Below are 23,261 nucleotides of genomic sequence, written 5' to 3' on the forward strand. Positions count from 1 at the left end.
TTTGGTAATAAATACATCCACTTATTATGACAGCCCACCAGCAGCTAATAAAGTATAGTAAAACAGAATAAGTATATTCATGTCGCAGTTCGATGTAGCAGTCAGATGGTGATCCCGTAACAGTAAAAAAGGTAAGGAACAGTTTTGGGTTATTGCAGATAACGACTGAGGGCCACGACGACGACACATTCTATGTTTCGTCGAAATAATCAGAAAATCACTTTTAATAAGCAGCAATTAAATTTGTATGCGAAAACTGAGAAAGAGAATAAATTTCAAAGGGAAGGTTTCATTTGTAATTATTAAGCAAGAGACAGAAATCCTAAGGGAAGGTTTCATAGGGTATTGTAGAAGGGAAGGTGTCGTAACAATAGATATACAGGGTGAGTCACCTAACATTACCACTGGATATATTTCGTAAACCACATCAATTACTGACGAATCGATTCCACAGACCGAACGTGAGGAGAGGGGCTAGTATAATTGGTTAATACAAACCATACAAAAATGCACGGAAGTATGTTTTTTAACACAAACATACGTTTTTTTAAATGTAACCCCGTTAGTTTTGTTAGCACATCTGAACATATAACCAAATACGTAATCAGTGCCGTTTGTTGCACTGTAAAATGTTAATTACATCCGGAAATATTGTAACCTAAAGTTGACGCTTGGGTACCACTCCTCCGCTGTTCGATCGTGTGTATCGGAGAGCACCGAATTACGTAGGGATCCAAAGGGAACGGTGATGGACCTTAGGTACAGAAGAGACTGGAACAGCACATTACGTCCACATGCTAGCACCTTTCTATTGGTATTTTTCACTGACGCACATGTACATTACCATGAGGGGTGAGGTACACGTACACACGTGGTTTCCAATTACGGAGTGGAATAGAGTGTGTCCCGACATGTCAGGCCAATTGATGTTCAATGTGGTGGCCATCATTTGCTGCACACAATTGCAATCTCTGGCGTAATGAATGTCTTACACGCCGCAGTACGTCTGGTGTAATGTCGCCGCAGGCTGCCACAGTACGTTGTTTCATATCCTCTGGGGTTGTAGGCACATCACGGTACACATTCTTCTTTAACGTACCCCACAGAAAGAAGTCCAGAGGTGTAAGATCAGGAGAACGGGCTGGCCAATTCATGCGTCCTCCACGTCCTATGAAACGCCCGTCGAACATCCTGTCAAGGGTCAGCCTAGTGTTAATTGCGGAATGTGCAGGTGCACCATCATGCTGATACCACATACTTCGACGCGCTTCCAGTGGGACATTTTCGAGCAAGGTTGGCAGATCATTCTGTAGAAACGCGATGTATGTTGCAGCCGTTTGGGCCCCTGCAATGAAGTGAGGACCAATGCGGTGGTCGCCAATGACTCCGCACCATACATTTACAGTCCACGGTCGCTGTCGCTCTACCTGTCTGAGCCAGTGAGGATTGTCCACGGACCAGTAATGCATGTTCCATAGATTCACTGCCCCTTGTTTGTGAAACCCGCTTCATCGGTAAACAGATAGAACTGCAACGCATTCTCTATTAATGCCCATTGACAGAATTGCACTCGATGATTAAAGTCATCAGCATGTAATTGCTGATGTAGCGACACATGAAACGGGTGAAAGCGGTGACGATGCAGTATGCGCATGACACTACTTTGACTCAGTCCACCGGCTCTCGCAAAGTCCCGTGTACTCATGTGTGGGTTCATGGCAACAGCAGCTAACACACCAACTGCACCCGCTTCTCCTGTGACGGGCCTGTTACGGACCCGTTTGCGTGCTACGACCATACCCGTTGCATACTGTTGGCGGTAGATGTTTTGCAATGTGCGGCACGTTGGATTCTCTCTGTCCGGTTACCGTTCTGCATACGCCCTGCAGGTTTCAGCTGCATTTCGTCGACACTCGCCATAGATGAGTATCATCTCCGCCTTTTCAGAGTTCGAATACACCATGGTCACAGATCCTACAACACTACACTATCACAGACGTCTGGTAACACCGTGTACTACAGTTGGTCTGCGTGCGGAGACGAATGCAGAATAACAATAGCAGCAAGCGCTACATGCAGACACTGCGACAGCTAGACCAAACCACAACAGTTCATTACAACCACACTCGTAAACACGGTCGTCATCGTAAACATGTCCCTGCAGATGCTGCTCGCCGACCGTGACCCGTGTTTGTTGCAACACGCAACTGAACGTTGGAGGTTTCAAGCGTCAACTTTAGGTTACAATATCTCCGGATGTAATTAACATTTTACAATGCAACAAACGGCACTGATTACGTATTTGTTTATATGTTCAGATGTGCTAACAAAACTAACGTGGTTCCATTTAAAAAAACGTAGGTTTGTGTTAAAAAACTTACTTCCGTGCATTTTTGTATGGTTTTTATTAAACAATTACACTATCCTCTCTCCTCACGATCGGTCTGTGGAATCGGTTCGTCAGTATTTGATGTGGTTTACGAAATATATCCAGCGGTAACGTTAGGTGACTCACCCTGTATAGAGGAGACGGGAAGGTTTCAATGTGTTGACATATGCTCATGAATACCCGCATCTTGGCAACACATCATTGAGGATCTCACCTTCACAGTCCCAAAACACGGTGGTCATGACCTTACCGGGGGAAGCAGTTGCTTTGAACTTTTTCTTCTGTGGGTAGTGGGAATGGCATCATACCATAGACTGTCGTTTTGTTTCGGGCTCAAAATGGTAAGCCCAAGTTTTATCACCTGTCACAGTGTGGGGCAAGATGGCCTCCACCTCAGCTTTTGAATATCCAAGACTGCAGATAACTGCATCCACACTTCCTTTGCTGATTGACAGATGCAGCGCCAACTACCAGGTCGTAAGGCGTCTGTCCTCGCGAATGACATCATCTCCGTGCAACACGTCAGGTGTGACAGCCGTGGATAGTCTCCCCGACCGCTCAAATAGTGGAGCTCCACCGAACCGTCTTCTGATGATCTCACCTTTCCTAACCAGCGACTAACTGTACTTCTGTCGACAGCAGATACTCCATAGACTTTGCACAAGCGTTTGTGAATATTCCCCAAAGCTTCTTTCTCTGCAGTGAGAAATTCGATGACGGCACGTTGCTTGTAACGAACATCACCTACAGCAACTGTCCTGCAGCTACGCTATCTGTTAGAAGTGACGGAAACTTGGCGCGCTTATTCAGGAGACTTCAAATAATACATATGTAATGTTTTTCGTTCGTTTTCGGCTGAGAAAAAAAATGCGGTGCATTACTTTCTGGGCAATCCGCGTACATTATGTTCAAAAATGGTTCAAATGGCTCTGAGCACTATGGGACTTAACATCTAGGGTCATCAGTCCCCTAGAACTTAGAACTACTTAAACCTAACTAACCTAAGGACATCACACACATCCATGCCCGACGCAGGATTCGAACCTGTGACCGTAGCAGTCGCGCGGCTCCGGACTGAGCGCCTAGAACCGCTAGACCACCGCGGCCGGCCCGCGTACATTATGTCTCCCGAATTCATGCCACAAGTATTCAACGGGTTTTAAGTCGGGAAAACAGGCAGGCTCAAAAAGCACTAGTTTGGCAAGCTATCGTAAAAAAAAAGCTTATCGAATGAGGTTCAAATGACTCTAAGGACTATGGGACTTAACATCTGTGGTCATCAGTCCCGTAGACTTAGAACTACTTAAACCTAACTAACCTAAGGACATCACACATCCTTGCACGAGGCAGGATTCGAAACTGCGACTGCAGCAGCAGAGCGGTTCTCTACTGAAGCGCCTAGAACCGCTCGGCCATAGGGCCAGGCTTGTCGAATGAGGGAATAAAGGCATGCATTCATAGAGAATTACAAGATATCTGCGACTGCGCAGAATCAGGAAGGGGAGTCTACTAGTTCCTTACTAGCAAAAAACAAGAATGACATGCTTCCCTCCAAAAAAGGGCACTATACACCATCTGTCAGGACATGGTACGTATCCCAGGTATGTACTAAAAATACGGCAGGGCACCACAGACACCGTAAATGTGAAGCAGTCGGCAGCCTGGATGACGTCGTCTGGGGGTGTGCCATTAAACAAAATGTTACAGACCAGGACAGGAATTTATTTGGAAGTGTAACAGTCTATAATATAACAGAGAATGAAGAAGTGCGGCATAAGCTCAACTCGCTGTCAGTTAAAATATCGGCTTATGAACTGCAAACCTACATGGCTGAGAGACAACCAAGCAGAGACCATTGTTCATGATAACGAGACGCGCCACGACAGTACATCCATCTATAACAACCCTCTGGAAACAGCGAGGAGATGAATTTCTGCGAGGACCAGGAAGGATTTCCTGCGGCCCTGACAGCCATCTCTCAATCTCTACACATTTGGTGGGACAGCAGTGCAGCCCTTGTGAATCCTGAGTTACACCTCAGCGCGCTGGGGGCTAACCATCCAGACAAATGAGAGATCCAGCTTGGTTCTAGTACCAAGTACAGTAGTATAGTGTAGTGTTGTGTAGTGTAGTGTAGCGTTGTATAGTAGAGTAGCTCAGAATTATAAATTACAAAATATGTGACCACCTATGCTGCGTAGTGTTACAGACCAGTATCGTGTGCCTTCTGGATCCCGGGTGATCAGATATTTGTGTGCCTCATGGCCAAATGGCAGAATGTAAAACTCTTTTCTATTTTTATGTAGACGTTGTACGTACATTTTTTCCCTTAAACAGTTATTACTAGCGTATTATTAGCGTATTATATACATTCGGGAAATATTCGGTCTGTTTCTTTATATAGATAACAGACTAAAAGAATCATGAAGACGTCCCATACTCCGTGACAGAGCGTAGGGGAACAATGCGGGAGACCCGCACCGCTGTACTAGGCAAGGTCCTAGTGGAGGTGGTTTTGCCATTGCCTTCCTCCGACCGTAATGTGCATGAATGATGATGAGGACGACACAACAACATCCAGTCATCTCGAGGCAGGAAAAATCCCTGACCCCACCGGGAATCGAACCCGGGACCACGTGGCCTGGAAGCGAGAACGCTACCGCGAGACCACGAGCAGAGGACACTAAAAGAATTAAGGCAACTAAATAAATAAACTGGCAGCGCAGTCAATTCAACGAATATCCTCTCGTTCCAAGAGCTTCTCCACCTGTGCAGTTCCATGCGGTCACGCATTGTTATCCTTATAAATGAAGTCAGGGCCGAATGCACCTCTGAAAAGCACATGGGGAGTGCATTGTCACAGTGACGTTGACTGGTGCTGGACCTATTCTGATACGACGAGTGATGGGTTCGTAAAAAGCAGCAAGGAACATTGTCAAACATGATGATTTTGATGATCCAGATGTTATGTGTGGGGAGACATAACGTTGCAGGGACCTACTGACCTCCAAATCATTGAACACGGTTCAGCCTCCAGTCAATGTTCTTCGTCAACGTTGTTGTGACACTGTCCTGCTCCCTGAGCCGTGCGTGGCTCTTGTTCGCGCTATCTCTTATTTTACATCCCGTTTTTTTTTTTTTTTTTTTTTTTTTTTACCATGCTGCCACCTAGTTATGTTAGTTTCAGTTTCTGTTGTCACTGAGTTACTGCTTCGCCTGCCCGTGAGCGGTATCAGCAGCGCTTATCGATATAGCCATGCCGTATTAGCTTTGGTGACTGCTATTACTTCCCGGTTGATGTGTCGTGCAGGGACTTGGAACGCGCCTGCTGTGCAGTTTGGACCTGGCAGTCATAGACTTGTGATGCGGCGGAAGTCGGTCGGGTTGGAGCAGTAGTGAGGCTTGGATAGCCATGACTCGCCCGACCGTCGCTGGCACACATGACTTGAACAGGGGACGGTGTTGGTTGATCGTCGTTTGGTCATCTTACCGGACGACGTGTATTTGCTCGCCGGTCGCTTATGGGTTAGCGGTGTGTGTCTCAACTCGTGGTTCTGCCGTGTCATTGCTCAGTCACTGCTTTTAGCATTGGTTGCGTTCTTCGTCCTAGTTTTTGTGACACTGTGTGTAGCTTGTGATCTCGACTTCTCAGTTATTTTAGTGCTGTATCCATGCTGGTGTGCGAGGATTCGGTCGGTTGGCGTGGAGCAGCAAGGAAATCTCTGTGGGACATAGTTTCGCCGGGCCCACTGGCGGTCTCTACGCAGTGTCGCAATGTGTGGGGCTGTTACCATTGCTACGAGGTCCGTGGCTCACCGACCCTGGGGACGAAAGTTGGGTTTGGATTTAATTTACCAGCAAGTCAAGACTGTTCACATTGTGCCGTTTGGTTCTCGTTGTTGGCTGTTGGGACATTCCCGCGAGCAACAACGTGTGTGTTCGAGTTGGCGAAGGTTTAGCCACCGTCCAGTGGAGTCTAACTGTTTTTGGTTATGTGCAATTGAAGTTCACCACCGGAATTTTCTGCCTTGTGACCGTTAACATTCCGGTCACCTGCCCTGGCCGTTGACATAAATCTAGGCAGTGTCTCAGCCTCACCGTGTTGTCGCTGTCCAGCACGATGTGCAGTTCGACAGCTTAATGTATGCTTGGTTGTGAGCGTCCGTGCCTTTTACGTTTGCATTGAACTCCCGCTAGTCTGCTGGTCGAGTGGAGCGCAAGTTACCTTGTAGGTGGGTCCGTTGACTGTCTGTTGGTTGGGTTGTCGTCTGATCGAGAATGGTTGGGCTGAGTGCCCGTCTCACCTAAGTGATCATTAGTATTTCAAGTGCTGGCCGACCCCCGAAACTTCTGATCGCCGTTAGCTGCACTGCGTTTTCTTATTTTCTGCGTTGTGTATTTGTATGGCCCGTAGACGATGGTTTTGATTTAAAGTTGAATTGATTTTAGTTGTGTTTTAAGTCATGGTCCTTCATCCGTTTTAAAATTAAAGCTCTTTGCTTGTCAAGTGTTGGGGCCTTCAGCCTAATTTAAGATAAGGCTTTGTTGTTTATATTTATTTTACCTTGAGTTTTAAATCATGGGGCCTTCAGCCGTTTTTTTAAATTAAGGATCTTTGTCTTTCGAGCATCAGACTGTTTGGGGCATTCAGCCTAATTGAAGATAAGGCCATCTGCCTTGTATTTTTTTATTTAATTTTACCTTCAGCCTTAAATCATGGGCCTTCAGGCGTATTTAAATTAAGGTTGTTGCTTTTGAAGTGTTAGTTTTTGGGGCCTTCAGCCAAATTATAGAACTTACTTAACGTGAGGCCTTCTGCCTTCTAAATATTCTCTTTGGCATCTGAATTTTGAGCTAATGGCATTTAGCAGTTTTTTTTTTTTAAATTAAAGTGGTTGTGCCTTAAGGCATAAGACAGTGTGGCGTATTCAGCCGATAACTATGTTCAAGGATTTTTACTGTAATGTTTGGTCAAATAAATAAAGTTTTATGTGTTCCAGTGTAACTAACAGCCGCTCATTTTGGCCCCTTTCCACAATTCCAAGTACCTGTCCTGTCCCGCGGGTTTAGTAGGGCGTTTCACTCCCCACGTGCATCTTTTCGGAGGTACACTCATTTCGTCTATTTTTATGACTGACACTAAGCGTCGGCATCGAACTTCGCAGGTGGAGGAGCTTTCGGAACAACACGATATTCAGCGAATGGACTTCACTGACCATTTCCACGACTTAAATCTCATCGAGCACGTGTGGAATGTTTTGGATAGCTGTATTTCTGCACGTCCACATGCAGCAGAAGACCATTCGGCAGTTTTCAGCAGCACTGGTGGAGTACCGCAAGAACTCCTTACCAATCTTGTGTCCAGCATGGGAGCACGTTTCGGAGCATACATTACCGTCCTTGGTGATCACACATCGTATTGAGAACCGTGTTCCGCCTTTTGTAATGACCAGGGGATCACTGTGAATCACTGTGACTTCCGTGTTTTTATTGTCTTTGAGTAAAAGTGCCCCTATTTATGTCAGTGACCTTCCGTACTGAACTATTCTATAGCAGTTCTTTATGTGTGTCGTCCAAGTTTCGCCGAGTTATGTTACTTGCGAGTGACACATTGCGAAAGTTTCTTTCGTCGATAAGGTTTGTACACCACTGTATGAGCCCCCCAGAGGGCTCGTCGGTATTTGGCGGGTTCGTGCTTGGCTATCACGGGGCCCCAGCCTTTGCAACATCTTTTCTCTTCAGTGCTGTATGTCTCTCCTCTTGCTATTATTTTTCCCCTTCCTTGTGGAACACGTCTGGGATACTGTTGGAAATGTGTTCCGCATTAGATATCAGAACGGTATCTCCACTGTTTTTGTTCCTTTCTTCTTTTCCCTTCTCCTTCCTCCGCTTTGGCATCTCATGTTCTTCTTTTTCTTCTCCCCCCCCCCCCTCCCTGTGCGCTCATGAAGCCCAGCCCACGTGTCTGACGCGTAACAGGTGCATGGTTAACGCATAATTCTCAGCCCTGGGTTGACAGGTAAGGTTCTCACATACTCCCTACTAAAGGCCAGGCCCAAGAGGGGTGTTGCCTGACTTGCTACCTTCCTAAATTGCAGATTGGTTCTTGTTCGGGAGGTGTGAATTGATGTGTTAACGATCACCTCAGGTGGGTGGGCCCCCTTCTGAGGGGGGCCCCCAGTAGGAAAGGCGCTGACAATCATGGAGGGTCTTCTCGCAATGAGCCAAACATCTTCTTCTCTACGTCTGCTAAATGTAAAGGGAATAAGGCTAACGATTCACCACGGTTCCTCGTGGTTTCACGTAATGAAGACGGTCAGTCTTTCGCCATGGTAGATCCATTTATTATTCAGAAAGGTATTGATGCAACTGCTGGCCCTGTGAAATCCTGCTCCTGTTTACGAAGTGGCACTTTGCTTTTGGAGACTAATTCTGATTCTCAAGCACAACAACTGCTTGCTTTCTCGCTTCTCCGCGGCTACCCCGTTCGTGTCGAGGCTCACAGAACTTTGAATCCTTTCCATTATGTAATTTACACCCGGCTTCTCAACAGTCTAACCGAGGCCGAAATCCAATCATACCTCTCTGATCAGTGTTTCATTGCCATTCGTCATGTAGTGTCTGGTTAGTGCCCACCCGCACTCTTTTTCTCACCACTGATAGAGTGATGCTTCCGTCCAAGATCAAAGCAGGCTATGAAATTATCAGAGACAAACCGTACATTCCGAACCCGATGCACTGCTACCAGTGCCATCGTTTCAACCACACTAGGACGTCTTGTCGACTGCTAGCCAAATGTATAACCTGTGATGGGGATGCGCAGAAGGGCGATTGTCCGCCCCCTTCTCCTTGCTGTATCAGCTGCAATGGCGGCCACGCTGCCTCCTCTTGGAATTGTCCTTTGTATCTTGATGAGCGAGCTGTCCAAGAATTATGGATAAAGTAGAAAGTGCCTTGCCCAGTCGCTCTCAAGTTACTGGCTAGTCGTAATCTCTGCGTTCTCCCGTCTGGCACCTGTAATTCTTTTCTTGTTACCCCTCGCTCCTTGAAAGGCACGGCCACGCAGACATGCGACTTCCAATTCAGCTCTGAGGTTGTGAAATCGCCCAGTTTCCAGGTAGAATCGCCATCCTCCCTTCCATCTGTGCAACAATCCGCCGAACTATCGCCTCAAGGGGCGAAGCCACCAGCTACACAAGCGGTAGGCCGGAAAGGACAGAAGAAGTACTCCTGTGAAGACTTCCTCCATCCCTCCAACCAAACAGCACCGAGTCTTCCTCTAACCGGAAAGTCTCAAAGAAGTCCATCAAAGGCAAACGGTCTTCTCCTTCACCATCTCTTCTACGATGTCGCCACGTGATACCTTATACTGGCCGGCCTCCGTGTCGCCAGTGCGCACCACCAAGCGTTTCTCAGCGTTGGACTCCACAGACCGACCGCACAAGCAAGCCGATGCTTCTGTGGACACTTTAGAGCAGGATCGTCCTGCTTCTGCACCCTGTAGTAGCGACTCTTCACCGTCTGTCACTTGGTACCCGCCGAAGTGACAACCCTACATCTCTTCCTCATCATGACTCTCCTCCAATTATACGTTCGCGGCCTTCGGGCCCACAAAGAGGATTTACGACTGTTTTAGGATCACAGCGTCCCCATGTACTCTGCCTTCAGGAAACGAAATCACGACCTCACGACCGCTTTCAACTTTCGTCTTTCTTACCGATTCGTTTTGACTTTCCCACTGATGACGGCATTCCATCTCATGGGTTCGTCATGCTGCTCATATGGGATGACAATGACCAACTCCCTGACTATCCATCTCCAAGCTGTTGCAGTTCACCTTTTCCTTCCCCATCTGACTTTTTCCCTCTTGGCTTGGCTCTGAGCACTATGGGACTTAACTTCTGAGGTCATCAGTCCCCTAGAACTTAGAACTACTTAAACCTAACTAACCTAAGGACATCGCAAAGATCCATGCCCGAGGCAGGATTCGAAACTGCGACCTTAGCGGTAGCGCGGTTCCAGACTGTAGCGCCTAGAACCGCTCGGCCACTCGGGCCGGCTTCTTCCCTCTGTACCATTTATCTCCCTTCGTCATTCAATGTCACCAGGGCAGACCTCCTTCAGCTTATTGGGCAGCTACCTCCCTTATTTTTGTTACTCGGTGACTTTAATGCACACCAGCCCCTTTGAGGTTCTCCCGGGATCTGTCAGAGATGTGCCCTCTTGGCTGACCTTCTTAACCAACTTAACCTCTTCTGAGTTAACACTGGAGCACCCACTTTCCTTTCCTACTCCTCGCACACGTAGTCCCATTTGACCTATTCTTCTGCACTACCCAGTTTTCCCACTGTCTTGAGTGATCCGTTCTTTCTGACACCTACTCGGGCGACCATTTCCTGTGCACTATCCGTATGCTGACTCCTACCCGATCTGCGTCCACGCCCAAATGGCAGCTTACGAAGGCTGACTGGCAGCTTTACGCTTTCCTGGCGACCTTCAGAGAACAAGATATCCCCAGTTCTAATGACCTGGTGGAATATCTCACAAACGTCATCCTTACTGCTGCAGAATGTTCCATTCCTCGCACTTCCTCTTTACTATGTCGTGTCCCAGTCCCTTAGTGGACTGAGGGATGCTGCGACGAAATTCGCACACGGAGACGTGCCCTCCGCGTTTTCAAAAGCCATCCTAGGATGGAAAACTGCATTCATTAGGAACAAATGCGTGCAAAGTGTCGTCACGTTCTTCAGGAATTCTTTTAAGCGTTCAGCTCCTTCCTCTGTCATGTGAGACAACCTCTGACGCCTCTCTGGGACCCAGATTCATTCTCCCATTTCCGGCCTGACAGTAGCAGACGATGTCATCGTGGACCCTATTGCTGTCTCTACCACTTTGGACCGCCATTTTGCGGAAGTTTCGAGCTCTTCCCACTATCATCTTGCCTTCCTCCAACGGAACCGAAGGGGGGAGGCTCGGGCGATACCCTTCTCTTCTCCGAATCGTGAGTGTTACAATGCCGCCTTTCCTATGAGGGAGCTAGATCATGCTCTCACTTCATCCCGATCCTCCACCCCAGGTCCAGACGCCATCCACATTCAGATGTTGCAGCATCTTACGCTTGCGTGCAAGCACTTTCTGCTTAACCGCATCTGGGCAGAGGGCATATTATCCGGACGCTGGCGTGAAGCCACTGTCATACCCATACTTAAGCCCGGTACGGATAAAAAACTTCCTTCTAGCTACCGCCCCATCTGTCTTACTACTTGCGTTTGCATGGTGCTGGAACATATGACCCATGCCCGGCTGGTATGGTGGCTCGAGTCTCGCAATTTACTGACGAATGCACAGTGTGGATTTTGAGGGCGGCGTTCTGCAGTTTACTACCTTGTTACTTTGTCCACCCATGTCATGCATGGTTTCTGCGGAAATCCCAGACTGTGGCGGATTTTTTCCATTTGGAGACGGTCTACGACACCTGCTGGAGAACTGGTATCCTCCATACTCTTTACACGTGGGGCTTCCACGGCTGCCTGCCCTGTTCCCTCCAGGCATTTTTAAAAGATCGAGTTTTCAAGGTGCGTGTGGGTTCTGCCTTGTCGGACACCTTTATGCAAGAAAACGGTGTGCCTCAGAGTTCCGTCGTGAGTGTCGACCTCTTTGCTATCGCCATTGACCCTATAATGGCCTGTATCTCGCCGGGCATCTCCGGCTCCCGTTTTGTTGACGATTTTGCCATCTCGTGCAGTTTCCCACGGACCTGTCTCACTGAGCGGCGTCTTCAGCGCTGTCGTGATCGTCTTTACTCCCGGAGCATCGACAATGGCTTTCGCTTTTCCACAGACAAAACCGTTTGTATGAATTTCTGGCGGCGTAACTGGTTTCTTCCACCATCTTACATTTTTGGCCTGTTGCAAAAATGTTCAAATGGCTCTGAGCACTATGGGACTTAATATTGGACGTCATCAGTCCCATAGATTTAGAACTACTTAAACCTAACTAACCTAAGGACATCATACACATCCATGACCGCACACCGGCCGGCGGGCCTGTTGCTAAATGGTTCAAATGGCTCTGAGCACTATGGGACTTAACATCTATTTTCATCAGTCCCCTAGAACTTAGAACTACTTAAACCTAACTAACCTAAGGACATCACAAAGATCCATGCCCGAGGCAGGATTCGAACCTGCGACCGTAGCGGTCACGCGGTTCCAGACTGAAGCGCTTAGAACCGCAAGGCCACACCGGCCGGCCGGCCTGTTGCTCTTCCGTTTACTGAAGCTACGAAATTTCTGGAGCTCATGCTGGGCAGGAGACTTTCTTGGTCATCCCATGTGTCTTACCTGGGCGCATGCTGCATGCGGTCCCTTATTTTCCTACGTGTCGTCAGCAGTACTTCATGGGGAGCGGATCGGACCACCATCCTCTGCCCTTTCGAAACGAGACTGTGTTTCGTTCATGCATCCGCACGTCTGTCCCTCTTACGCCGTCTTAATACTATCCACCATCGTGGCATCCGTTTAGTTATTGGCACCTTTTAGACTAGCACAGTTAAGAGTCTGTATGTTGAAGCAGCCGAACTACCGATGTCATACCGCCGTGACTTTCGCCTCGGCAGGTAGGCATGCCGTTTGTCTGCCACGCCTGGTCATCGATCCTACGCCTCTTTCTTTGATGACTCCTTTGATCGCCAGTACGGGGTGCGTCCCTCTTCTCTGTTACCTCCTGGGGTTCGCTTTCAGCTTTTGCTCCGGCAGCTTACGTTCAAGCTACTTGCCACATTTCCCTTGGCTTCGTGCGGCGGTCCGTGTTCACCTTGGCCTTAATTTGCTTCCTAAAGACTACTCCAGCTTCACGACTTTCACACAGAACTTCACGATAGTACACTACTGGCGGTTAAAATTGCTACACCAAGAAGGACTGCAGATGATAAACGGGTATTCATTGGACAAATATGTTAAACTAGAACTGACATGTGATTACATTTTCACGCACTTTTGGTGCATATATCCTGAGAAATCAGTACCCAGAACAAACACCTATGGCCGTAATAACAGCCTTGATACGCCTGGGCATTAAGTCAAACAGAGTTTGGATGGAGTGTACAGGTACAGCTGCCCATGCAGCTTCAACACGATACCACAGTCCATCAAGAGCAGTGAGTGGCGTATTGTGACGAGCCAGATGCTCAGCCACCATTGACAAGACGTTTTCAATTGGTGAGAGATCTGGAGAATGTGCTGTCGAACATTTTCTATATCCAGAAAGGCCCGTACAAGACCTGCAACATGCAATCGTGCATTATCCTGCTGAAATGTAGGGTTTCTCTGGCATCAAAATGAAGGGTAGAGCCGCGGGTCGTAACACATCAGAAACGTAACGCCCACTGTTCAAAGTGCCGTCAATGCGAAAAAGAGGTGACCGAGGCGCGTAACTAATGGCACCCCATACAATCACGCTGGGTGATGCGCCAGTATCGCGATGACGAATTCACGCTTCAAAAAAATGGCTCAAATGGCTCTTAGCAGTATGGGACTTAACATCTGAGGTCATCAGGTCATCAGTCCCCTAGAACTTAGAACTACTTAAACCTAACTAACGTAAGGACATCACACACATCCATGCCCGAGGCAGGATTCGAACCTGCGACCTTAGCGGTCGCGCGTTTCCAGACTGTAGCGCCTAGAACCGCTCGGCCACCTCGGCCGGCAACACACGTTTCCAATGTGCGTTCACCGCGATGTCACCAAACACAGAGGCGACCATCCAGATGCTTTAAACAGAACCTGGATTCATACGAAAAAATGACGTTTTGCCATTCGTGTACTCAGGTTCGTCGATGAGTACACCATCGCAGGCGCTCCTGTCTGTGATGCAGCGTCAAGGGTAACCACAGCCATGGTCTCCGAGCTGATAGTCCATGTTGCTGCAAACGTCGTCGAACTGTTCGTGCAGATGGTTGTTGTCTTGCAAACGTCCCCATCTGTTGACTCAGGAATCGAGACGTGGCTGCACGATCCGTTACAGTCGCGCGGATAAGATGTCTGTCATCTCGACTGCTAGTGATACGAGGCCGTTGGGATCCAGCTCGGCGCTCCATATTACCATCCTGAACCCACCGATTCCATATTCTACTGACAGTCATTGGATCTCGACCAACGCCAGCAACAATGTCGCGATACGATAAACCCCAGTTGCGATAGGCTACAATTCGACCTTAATCAAAGTCGGAAACGAGATGGTACGCATTTCTCCTCCTTACACGAGGCATCACAACAACGTTTCACCAGGCAACGCCGGTCAACTGCTGGTTGTGTATGAGAAATCGGTTGGAAACTTTCGTCATGTAAGCGCGTTGTGTCGCCACCGGCGCCAGCCTTGTGTGAATGCTCTGAAAAGCTAATCATTTGCATATCACAGCATCTTCTTCCTGTCGGTTAAATTTCGCGTCTGTAGCACGTATTCTTCGTGGTGTAGCAATTTTAATGGCCAGCAGTGTACCTTTGTGTATATTGATGGCTTTCGGACTGACAGTGGGGTCGGGTGTGCTTTCGTCATTGGCACCGGCGGTTTTCGGTATTGGCTTCCTGAACAATGCTCAGTATTTACAGCAGATTCGATTTGGAGAAGGTCTACGACACCTGCTGGAGAACTGGTATCCTCCGTACTCTTCGCCGTGTATCAGGCCACGCAATACATCCGGCGACAGTGGTTTTTCTATTGCTTCAACTTCTCCGACTCTCTGAGTGCCCTTCAGAGCCTCAGTGTGCTGTACACAGTTCATGCCTTAGGTCAACGGATACAGGAAAGCTGTCACCTGCTCACTCTTGTTGGAGCCACTGTGATGTTTATGTGTATTCCTGGTCACGTTGGTCTGACGGGAAACGAGGCTGATGACGCTGGTGCCAAGGCTGCAGTCCTCATACATCAGCCTGTTAGTTCTTCCACTTCCTCCGATGATCTCTGTGTTGCCATCTGTCAGCAGGTGGTGTCACTTTGGCATCGCCACTGGCCCTACATTCATGGGAACAATCTCCGGGGAACTAAACCTCTCTCATCAGCTTGGACTACCTCTTCTAGGGCTTCTCAGCGTGAGGATATCATTGATGCTAGGTTGCGTGTTGGGCGTATCGCAATTTGTTAAGTGATGCTCCCCCACCGCTATGTGCTCACTGCCCTCAACCTCTGCCGGTTCACCGTCACGTGACGAAGTGCCCTTTTTTTAACCACTTACGTTCTCATTTCTTTTCCGTCTGAATTATCGGGCATTTCAGCCAACGGCGCCTGGGCTGTCGACTGCGTTTTATTTTTTATCCCTCGTAGCAATATGGCAAAGGACTTTTAATCTTTAGTTCAGGGCCTCTGTTTCTCTATGGTGTATTTTATGGACCTTTCTCCAAGTACCTGCTTCTAGCTATCTTTCCTTCTTGTGCTTGGACTTAATGTGTTGTCGTTTTTAACTCCTTTTTTTCTCAGTGTTCTAGGGTTCTGAAATGGGCGCGTATGACCTTAGTTGTTTTTACGCCCCAAAACAAAACAAAACAAACCAGCGTATGTTGTCGGTTAAGTGTCGGATGCCTCTTTGATCGAGTGTAATCTGTTGGCAACTCATATCCACTACCCTCCGAATTCTGAAGCATCGCGCACTAAACTGGCCCTGATCTCCGGCGCAAAATCCTGTCCGCAGCAGTTCCGCCGCGAGAACAGCACTTGCGAACACTCACCAGGCGTAGCCAGTTTCTATGCTAATGGCGCGGACCACTTTATGTGTTTTACAAGACGACATGACGGGAACACTATAATTATTGCTCCTGTACGCCGTTTATTGCTGCTGTACCACCGGACAGATGAAATACCACTTTAGCGGCTGGATGTTCTGACTTAAACAGGACGCCTGCTTTCTGGCAATATCCTGGTTCGCGTTTTGTATTAACCAAAGGTACTGCCCATTCGTCTTTGCTCGAGATACCATCTCGTGGTGTTTGAAAATTTTGCGCATTAACGAGTACATGAGCGCTGAGACGTGTGCATTACATTCGTGAAAGGAACTCATTTGCAACTTTTCGAACCGCCCAAGGTGTCCGGGGAAATGCATTCCATTGTCAAAGGAATACAAAACTGCCGAAAGCTATATAAATGGTTCATTTAAGCGAATATTGTAGGGCATTCACCACATTTTAGTGCACATTTTATACGTCAAAAATACTTAGCAAATGATCAACCTTGCGAAATGCACTACAGCTTGCAAACTGTCGACTTTCTCGACCAGAATTGGCAACAGATCGACTGAAGTGTGAAGGACGGAGGGCAGGTAGTTAGAGTTTAACGTGTCGTTGACAACGACGTCAGGAGAGACGGAGCACTAACACAGATAACGGAAGGATGGAGAAGAAAATGCCCTTTTCGAAGGAACCATCCCGGCATTTGCCTGCAGTGATTTTGGAAAATCACGGACGACATAAATGTGTATGGCCAGAAGGGCATTTCAACCGTCGTCCTCCCGAATGCGTTTCCAGTGTGCCAACCACTGCGCCACCTCACTCGGTGAGCGAGCAGAGGAGTATACGCTTCCCTGAAATTTATTTAACAAAGTCAAAGTTGGTATACTTCCATTACCTCCACAATTTTGCCCAACTGAGATGGAAATGTATTTTCTGATGCCCTAGACATCAGTGACTCAAATGTGTCTTACTATCTAATTTTGTGATTTCTTTATTGCCTACTTTATCCCATATGCAAGTGGACAGGAAGAGCCAGATCCCCGTGGGTAAGGGCTGAGTCACAACATTTCGATTTGGCAATACTTGGGAGAAGATATCAGTTGCCGAATCTCCCATACAGTCCAATCGAAAGTCATGATCGGAACTTATAAAGTGGGCCCATTTTATTTCTGGAATATTACTGCTCTATTGAAATGAAACTGGCGAAAAAGGGGGGCTACCATTCTCTTTCTCAGATTGTATCTTTCATCATAGACGCCTGAAGGCTAGAAATATGATTGCATATTAATAGCTTCGGCCAGGCAATGGCTTGTGAGTCGAAGGACTGTTTCCCAGCGTTGGACACAACACACTGTCATATTGGCACTGAACAAATGGCTCAGCGAAAGGTTAGCGGTTTAAGCGGAGTCAGAAATTGTCTCTCAAGGACACCATGGGAGAGGAGAACGTTTAGCAGCCAGCAATCTGCTCAAATATTTGTAAATCCCCCAGAACTGTGTAAGTAGACCACCATGCCGCATTTCGGTGTTTACTGAATGAAGATTGAATAAGAGGTTAGTCAGTTTAAAGCAGGTGAACAAAAGGGAGTCATTTGAGGATATAACTTTTGTTAAGAATATCTAACAATATTAGTAAACAAGTCTTGTCCCGCTCAGTTAATGAAGTTTCCACATCTTTTCAAACACCTCGAATAACTTCACCAACCCTTTGCCTGCCTCAAAATGGTTAGCAATACAACCCTCACCCCTGTCTATCCCCAATTCTTGTGAACACTGTCTGCTACAGCACCTCTGTTATCATGTCCAAGCGTCCTTAAATTTCATTCTATATCCCTGTCAACCAAGTTCCCCTCACGTAGTGTGATATTCATCTATCCTATCAACCTACCCTACCTGCCCCATTCCAAATGTCAGCCCCAACCGCCTTTATATAATGCGATTTCATCTAGCCTTGTGCTGCTTGCATTCCACCTTCTGATTCTCCTGATGTTCATCTTACTTCTTCTCTGACGCCTCGTCTCCAACCCCATTTGTCTGTAAACACCTGACATAGAAAATATTAGTACGAGCCCACTACATGGTCTTCCTTGGAGGTTCCAACATAACATCACATACATCGAACAACCATAAGATTTTAGTTTTTAAATGCTTCACTTTTCTTCGGACAGGTAACGAAGAATCGACATATTTTGCCTTTGATTATAGTTAAGGTTTATTTTTCCATGTGTCGTCAGTTTTATATTTACTCGACGTATGCTGGTGATTGACCATCTTGATGGCTTACGTTAATGCACATAAACTACCGTTCTAAAATGGCGTAACAGCTGAAACAGGGCCAATAGTGGAACTGCGTAAGGGAGTAGTTGTCACATTAGAGACTGAAATGTTTGATTCAACCGGAAAAGTTGGGAGCCGTCAGCTTGCTTACCTGCTGCAGAAATGCAAATAACTGATGGAGAAAAACAATAAAGTGCGCCCTGGGCTTGACACCGGTGCTTTTTGGGCTGAAAGCACACTTTCGTGGTGCGACCTGTGCAGGAGACACTAGAAATACACACACTTTTTAACGAGGACTCGGACTCTCCTAACTTCTTATTAACTTTGTTTCGGATTAGGTCAGAGTAGTAAGAAGGGATCGAATTTTTATGTAAGTACATATTTTTTCCTTCGCTTCTACACAAATGAAAAGTGTAAATGTTCATGAATTATTTTGCAGCATTGATATAATTTCATTTTGTCTTTAAATTATTTACATATTTCACAATAATATCATGTTTTTACGTACATTTCCTAACAAAAGTAAAGCATCCAGGAGGAGAGGAGGAGACGGAATGAACACGCGGGATGTTATTTAAGTGATTACACATCACGCAGACACGTCATAGAGACACCTGCCGTGTGTGGACGATCACTGTCTTGTTGAAAAATGATGCGACGATGTTATCGCATGAGAGGTGACAGATGAGGACATACGATGTCTGTGACGTCAGAATTTGCTCAGTCACTGCCAGCCGTGACTTGAAAGCATACGCGATGGTTCCCCACATCATGAGACCAGGAGTAACGCCATTGTAAACAACCAAAACAGCAGAAGAATGGGATATATCCCCAGGTTGCTGACATAAGGATTGATAAGGGGTAGTGCAAAACCGAGAATCATCGCTTAACCCAATTCGACGCTATTCATCACCTCTCCATGCTTCCCAGTATAGGCACCACCTCAGAGACAGCCATCTGTGTGCACAGCGGGGCGATCTCTCCTTGTGGTAGTTACACGTGCTCTTCCAGTACCTCGATGACTAGTATGCCTTCTCTCACGTTCTCATGCAGTCTATGATCGGGCCACTGTCACATCTGAATGCCTCACAAATGTCGATACTGAACTATACGACCATCCATCAAATGGGGAACCACAATTAGGCTCGTTTTAAACTCTGTCAGTTGCTGACAATGCTGTCTCACCTAAGCATGCAGCATCCCGTGTCCGTCACAGTGATCTACTAACATCTGACACTGCTCACTGTCCCTTGCATCCCCCACCAGGCATGGTATCAACACTAAACAGGCACAACACCATTGCACTCTGGAGACCGTTCTACCCGTCACAGAGAATTGCAACTCTCGTCACTTACATACCCGCCGATTGCGTGTATGTGTACGAAGTTACACTGACATCCGATCATGTCTTCTTGGTGCTTCAGTTTTGTTTGAGGCAGTGTATTTACCCGCCATATACTGGTGGCAGGACAGCTTGTTGGCTTGTGCTAATACACGCAGACTATCGTTTGAAAATAGCATAATAGCTAGGAAAGGTGGCAGAAAACTTTGTAGATATCAGAGATTTAATTTATAGTTTTATTCGAGACCTGTAGAGCGAAAACATGGGCAATGTCAGTCCTCACCCCTGCAGCAGGAATGTAAACCACTGATGAACTAAAATAAATTAATATCCCAATAAGAGACAGAGTGCCATGAGAATTGATTCCGGTATCGTATGGGCTGAAAGAACGGGTGCTTTCGTGGCGTGAGATTCTTAAGAGACACCAGTGATAGATGAAACAAACGAAGAGTGTGTTAAGCAGCGTGAACTTTGGCAGGTATAGTTGTTGAAGCGTTTTTCTTTCAAACATTAAATATTTGCAACATGCGGCTGTTTATTGGCACCTGTCGTAAGTGAATGGACCCACTTATTACCTCTATACAGCAAACTGCGCTGAAAACTTTTCTGCCAGAGCTTAATCAGCTGAAAAGAAATTATTTGGTCTGTTTCACTATTTAGATAGTGAAACTATTTAGATAGTTTAGAGCTCTTTCTGTTGCAGAGTCCCGAACCCAGAAGTTTAGCCTTTGTGACATCAGTTGTGATGAGCGAATGGCTGTGTTATAGCAGAGGTGCTACGAATGATCCATCTCTAAAGACCTTGTCGTCGGCGGGACGTTAAAACCTGTTCTTCCTTCCTTGCTTGCTGGCTGTTAATGTGAGAGTAACTTACACGGGCAAATAGACATAAATTATAATTTAATTATAAGCATGTTGATGAGTTATAAGTTACACTAAACAATAGAAAATTTCGTGGATGTTGGAATGCTTAGTTATTGCAATGACTTACTTTCAAACATTAAAATATTTACTACATGCAATGGTCTACTGGCAACTTTCTGAATTGGATGACGCCACCGATTACCTCCGTTCAGTAAAACGAGCTGAAAAAGTTTTCATTCAACTTTCACCCAGCAGGAATGGAAATTATTTCGTCCGTTTCATGTCTCAGGCACACCGCTTTTGGTATTATATGCCTTTGTGTGCTCTTTGAAACTATTCATATTGTACTCTGGAACTTGACTCTGATTTGAGCAGATTACACGTGTCCCGTCTTGTCTGTCACGACACCTCAATTTTCTCGCGCGGTATCTTTAGCAAGCCACGCTTATCCTGTTGCGATTCTTAGCGGGAAGTTAAATCACACGGAAAATTCCGTTTAGAGGGTTTACGGTAACTGAAATTGCTGTGTTCTTCGAGTTTCACCTCACGATATTTCCAAGAAGCGGTGGCTGAGCTGCAACAAAGCCGGCTTCTAATGTCACAATAAACCACGGGAGCAATTCGTGCCGCGGTTCCTGGACGTTTAACCTACTGAGGCCAGGCCATCTCAGCCCACGAACTTATGGTAACGCTGCTACACGGCGTTGTAGCCTCACCAGAATACCTCTAACCACGATTCCTTTCTCTTTTCCGATACAACAAAGACACGCATGCTAAGATTTGTGTTATATATATTACACTATCTGTCAGCAAAAACCGCAAATGCAAAATTTATGTTTCTAGTATTTCGTCATATCGTGTGCTGCTTTACGGAAGTGAGAAATTGGCGCAAGAATGGATGAAAGCAGGCGAAGGTTTTGGAATGTGGTATTACAAAAGAAACGGAGTCGAGAACCGTATCCCCTTTTAGTTGAATAGCAGTATTTTCTTGTTTAGCTTCTCATTAATTAATAATTTGCTCACCTCTAATATTTATAGAACCTACATCAGTCAGAACTATTTATCAAGTGACTTGAAATGAAATTTTTGTGAATATAATTTTATTTTCTGTATTTAAAAACAGATGTAAAATGAACCCAATAAAACTGGAAAGTCTTTTTGACAAATTGATCAATGTATATCAATTTCTAAATAATTTGAAAAGAGTGTCAATAATGAGGTGAGACAGCAGCACTCCCTTCTGACATTTTATGCCTGCTAGCAGTTTCTGAAGGGTGAAAAAGTCTGTTTCCTTTAATCCGGAGTGAAACCAAATCACAGTGAGCTCAGTTTACATGAATACATAGAAAGAAGGATCCTTTGCTGTATGACTATATGATAGCGGAACAAACACTGGTAGCAGTTACTTCTGTAACATATCTGGGAGTATGCGTACGGAACGATTTGAAGTGGAATGATCATATAAAATTAATTGCTGGTACGGCGGGTGCCAGGTTGAGATTCATTGGGAGAGTCCTTAGAAAATGTAGTCCATCAGCAAAGGAGGTGGCTTACAAAACACTAGTTCGACCTATACTTGAGTATTGCTCATCAGTGTAGGATCCGTAACAGGTCGGGTTGACGGAGGAGATTGAGAAGATCCAAAGAACAGCTGCGCGTTTCGTCACAGGGTTATTTGGTAAGCGTGATAGCGTTACTGAGATGTTTAACAAACTCAAGTGGCAGATTCTGCAAGAGAGGCGCTCTGCATCGCGGTGTAGCTTGCTGTCCAGGTTTCGAGAGGGTGCGTTTCTGGATGAGGTATCGAATATATTGCTTCCCCCTACTTATACCTCCTGAGGAAATCACGAATGTAAAATTAGAGATATTCGAGCGCGCACGGAGGCTTTCCGGCAGTCGTTCTTCCCGCGGACTATTCGCGACTGGAACAGGAAAGGGAGGTAATGACAGTGGCACGTAAAGTGCCCTCCGCCACACACCGTTGGGTGGCTTGCGGAGTATAAATGTAGATGTAAATACAGATGTAGCTTCATATTTTGTATGTGAGGGCTATTAAAAACCATTCTTATGAGGTTACTAAGAATTTTAAACATTTGCAAACGATCACTGTGGAGAATGTAACCTGACATTTTCTGGTTAGGTTATCGCTGATAACCTCGACGTTAAACGTCCGTGATCTTCTCCTTAATATTATGGAAAAAATAAGGATATACCACCGAGAAATCAAGGAATGGTGTTAGCTTCAAAAATGCAGGAGATTAAATTAAGGAAACTGGAAGGAAACTGTTAATTGACCAGAAATTTGTGAGCTTTAAAACATATGAGACACTGCCATATAAAGCTTGCGACACAAATGTGGCTGTAACAAGGTCGCAATTACCCGACTGTGCAGGCAAATAAATGCTATTTAGGAGAGAAAAGAATCTGAGTTTATGTCACATTTCTTTCTAAACTGATCAAGATCTTAAGAAGAGTATATCGTGTCAAACAGTGCTTAGACGCATTCCAGAGACGAATCTCAAGAAGGAGACTGCCAAGAAGAAACCTGTGCTGACTAGGAAACATATCGCAGACCGGATTCAGTTTTTTAACATGTATGAAGACCAGACCGTTGGAAGACTAGGACAGGGTAATTTTCTCTGACGAAAATGATTATGGTAGTGATGCTG

This window comes from Schistocerca cancellata, chromosome 1 (assembly GCF_023864275.1).
Source record: "Schistocerca cancellata isolate TAMUIC-IGC-003103 chromosome 1, iqSchCanc2.1, whole genome shotgun sequence".
Taxonomy (NCBI): domain Eukaryota; kingdom Metazoa; phylum Arthropoda; class Insecta; order Orthoptera; family Acrididae; genus Schistocerca; species Schistocerca cancellata.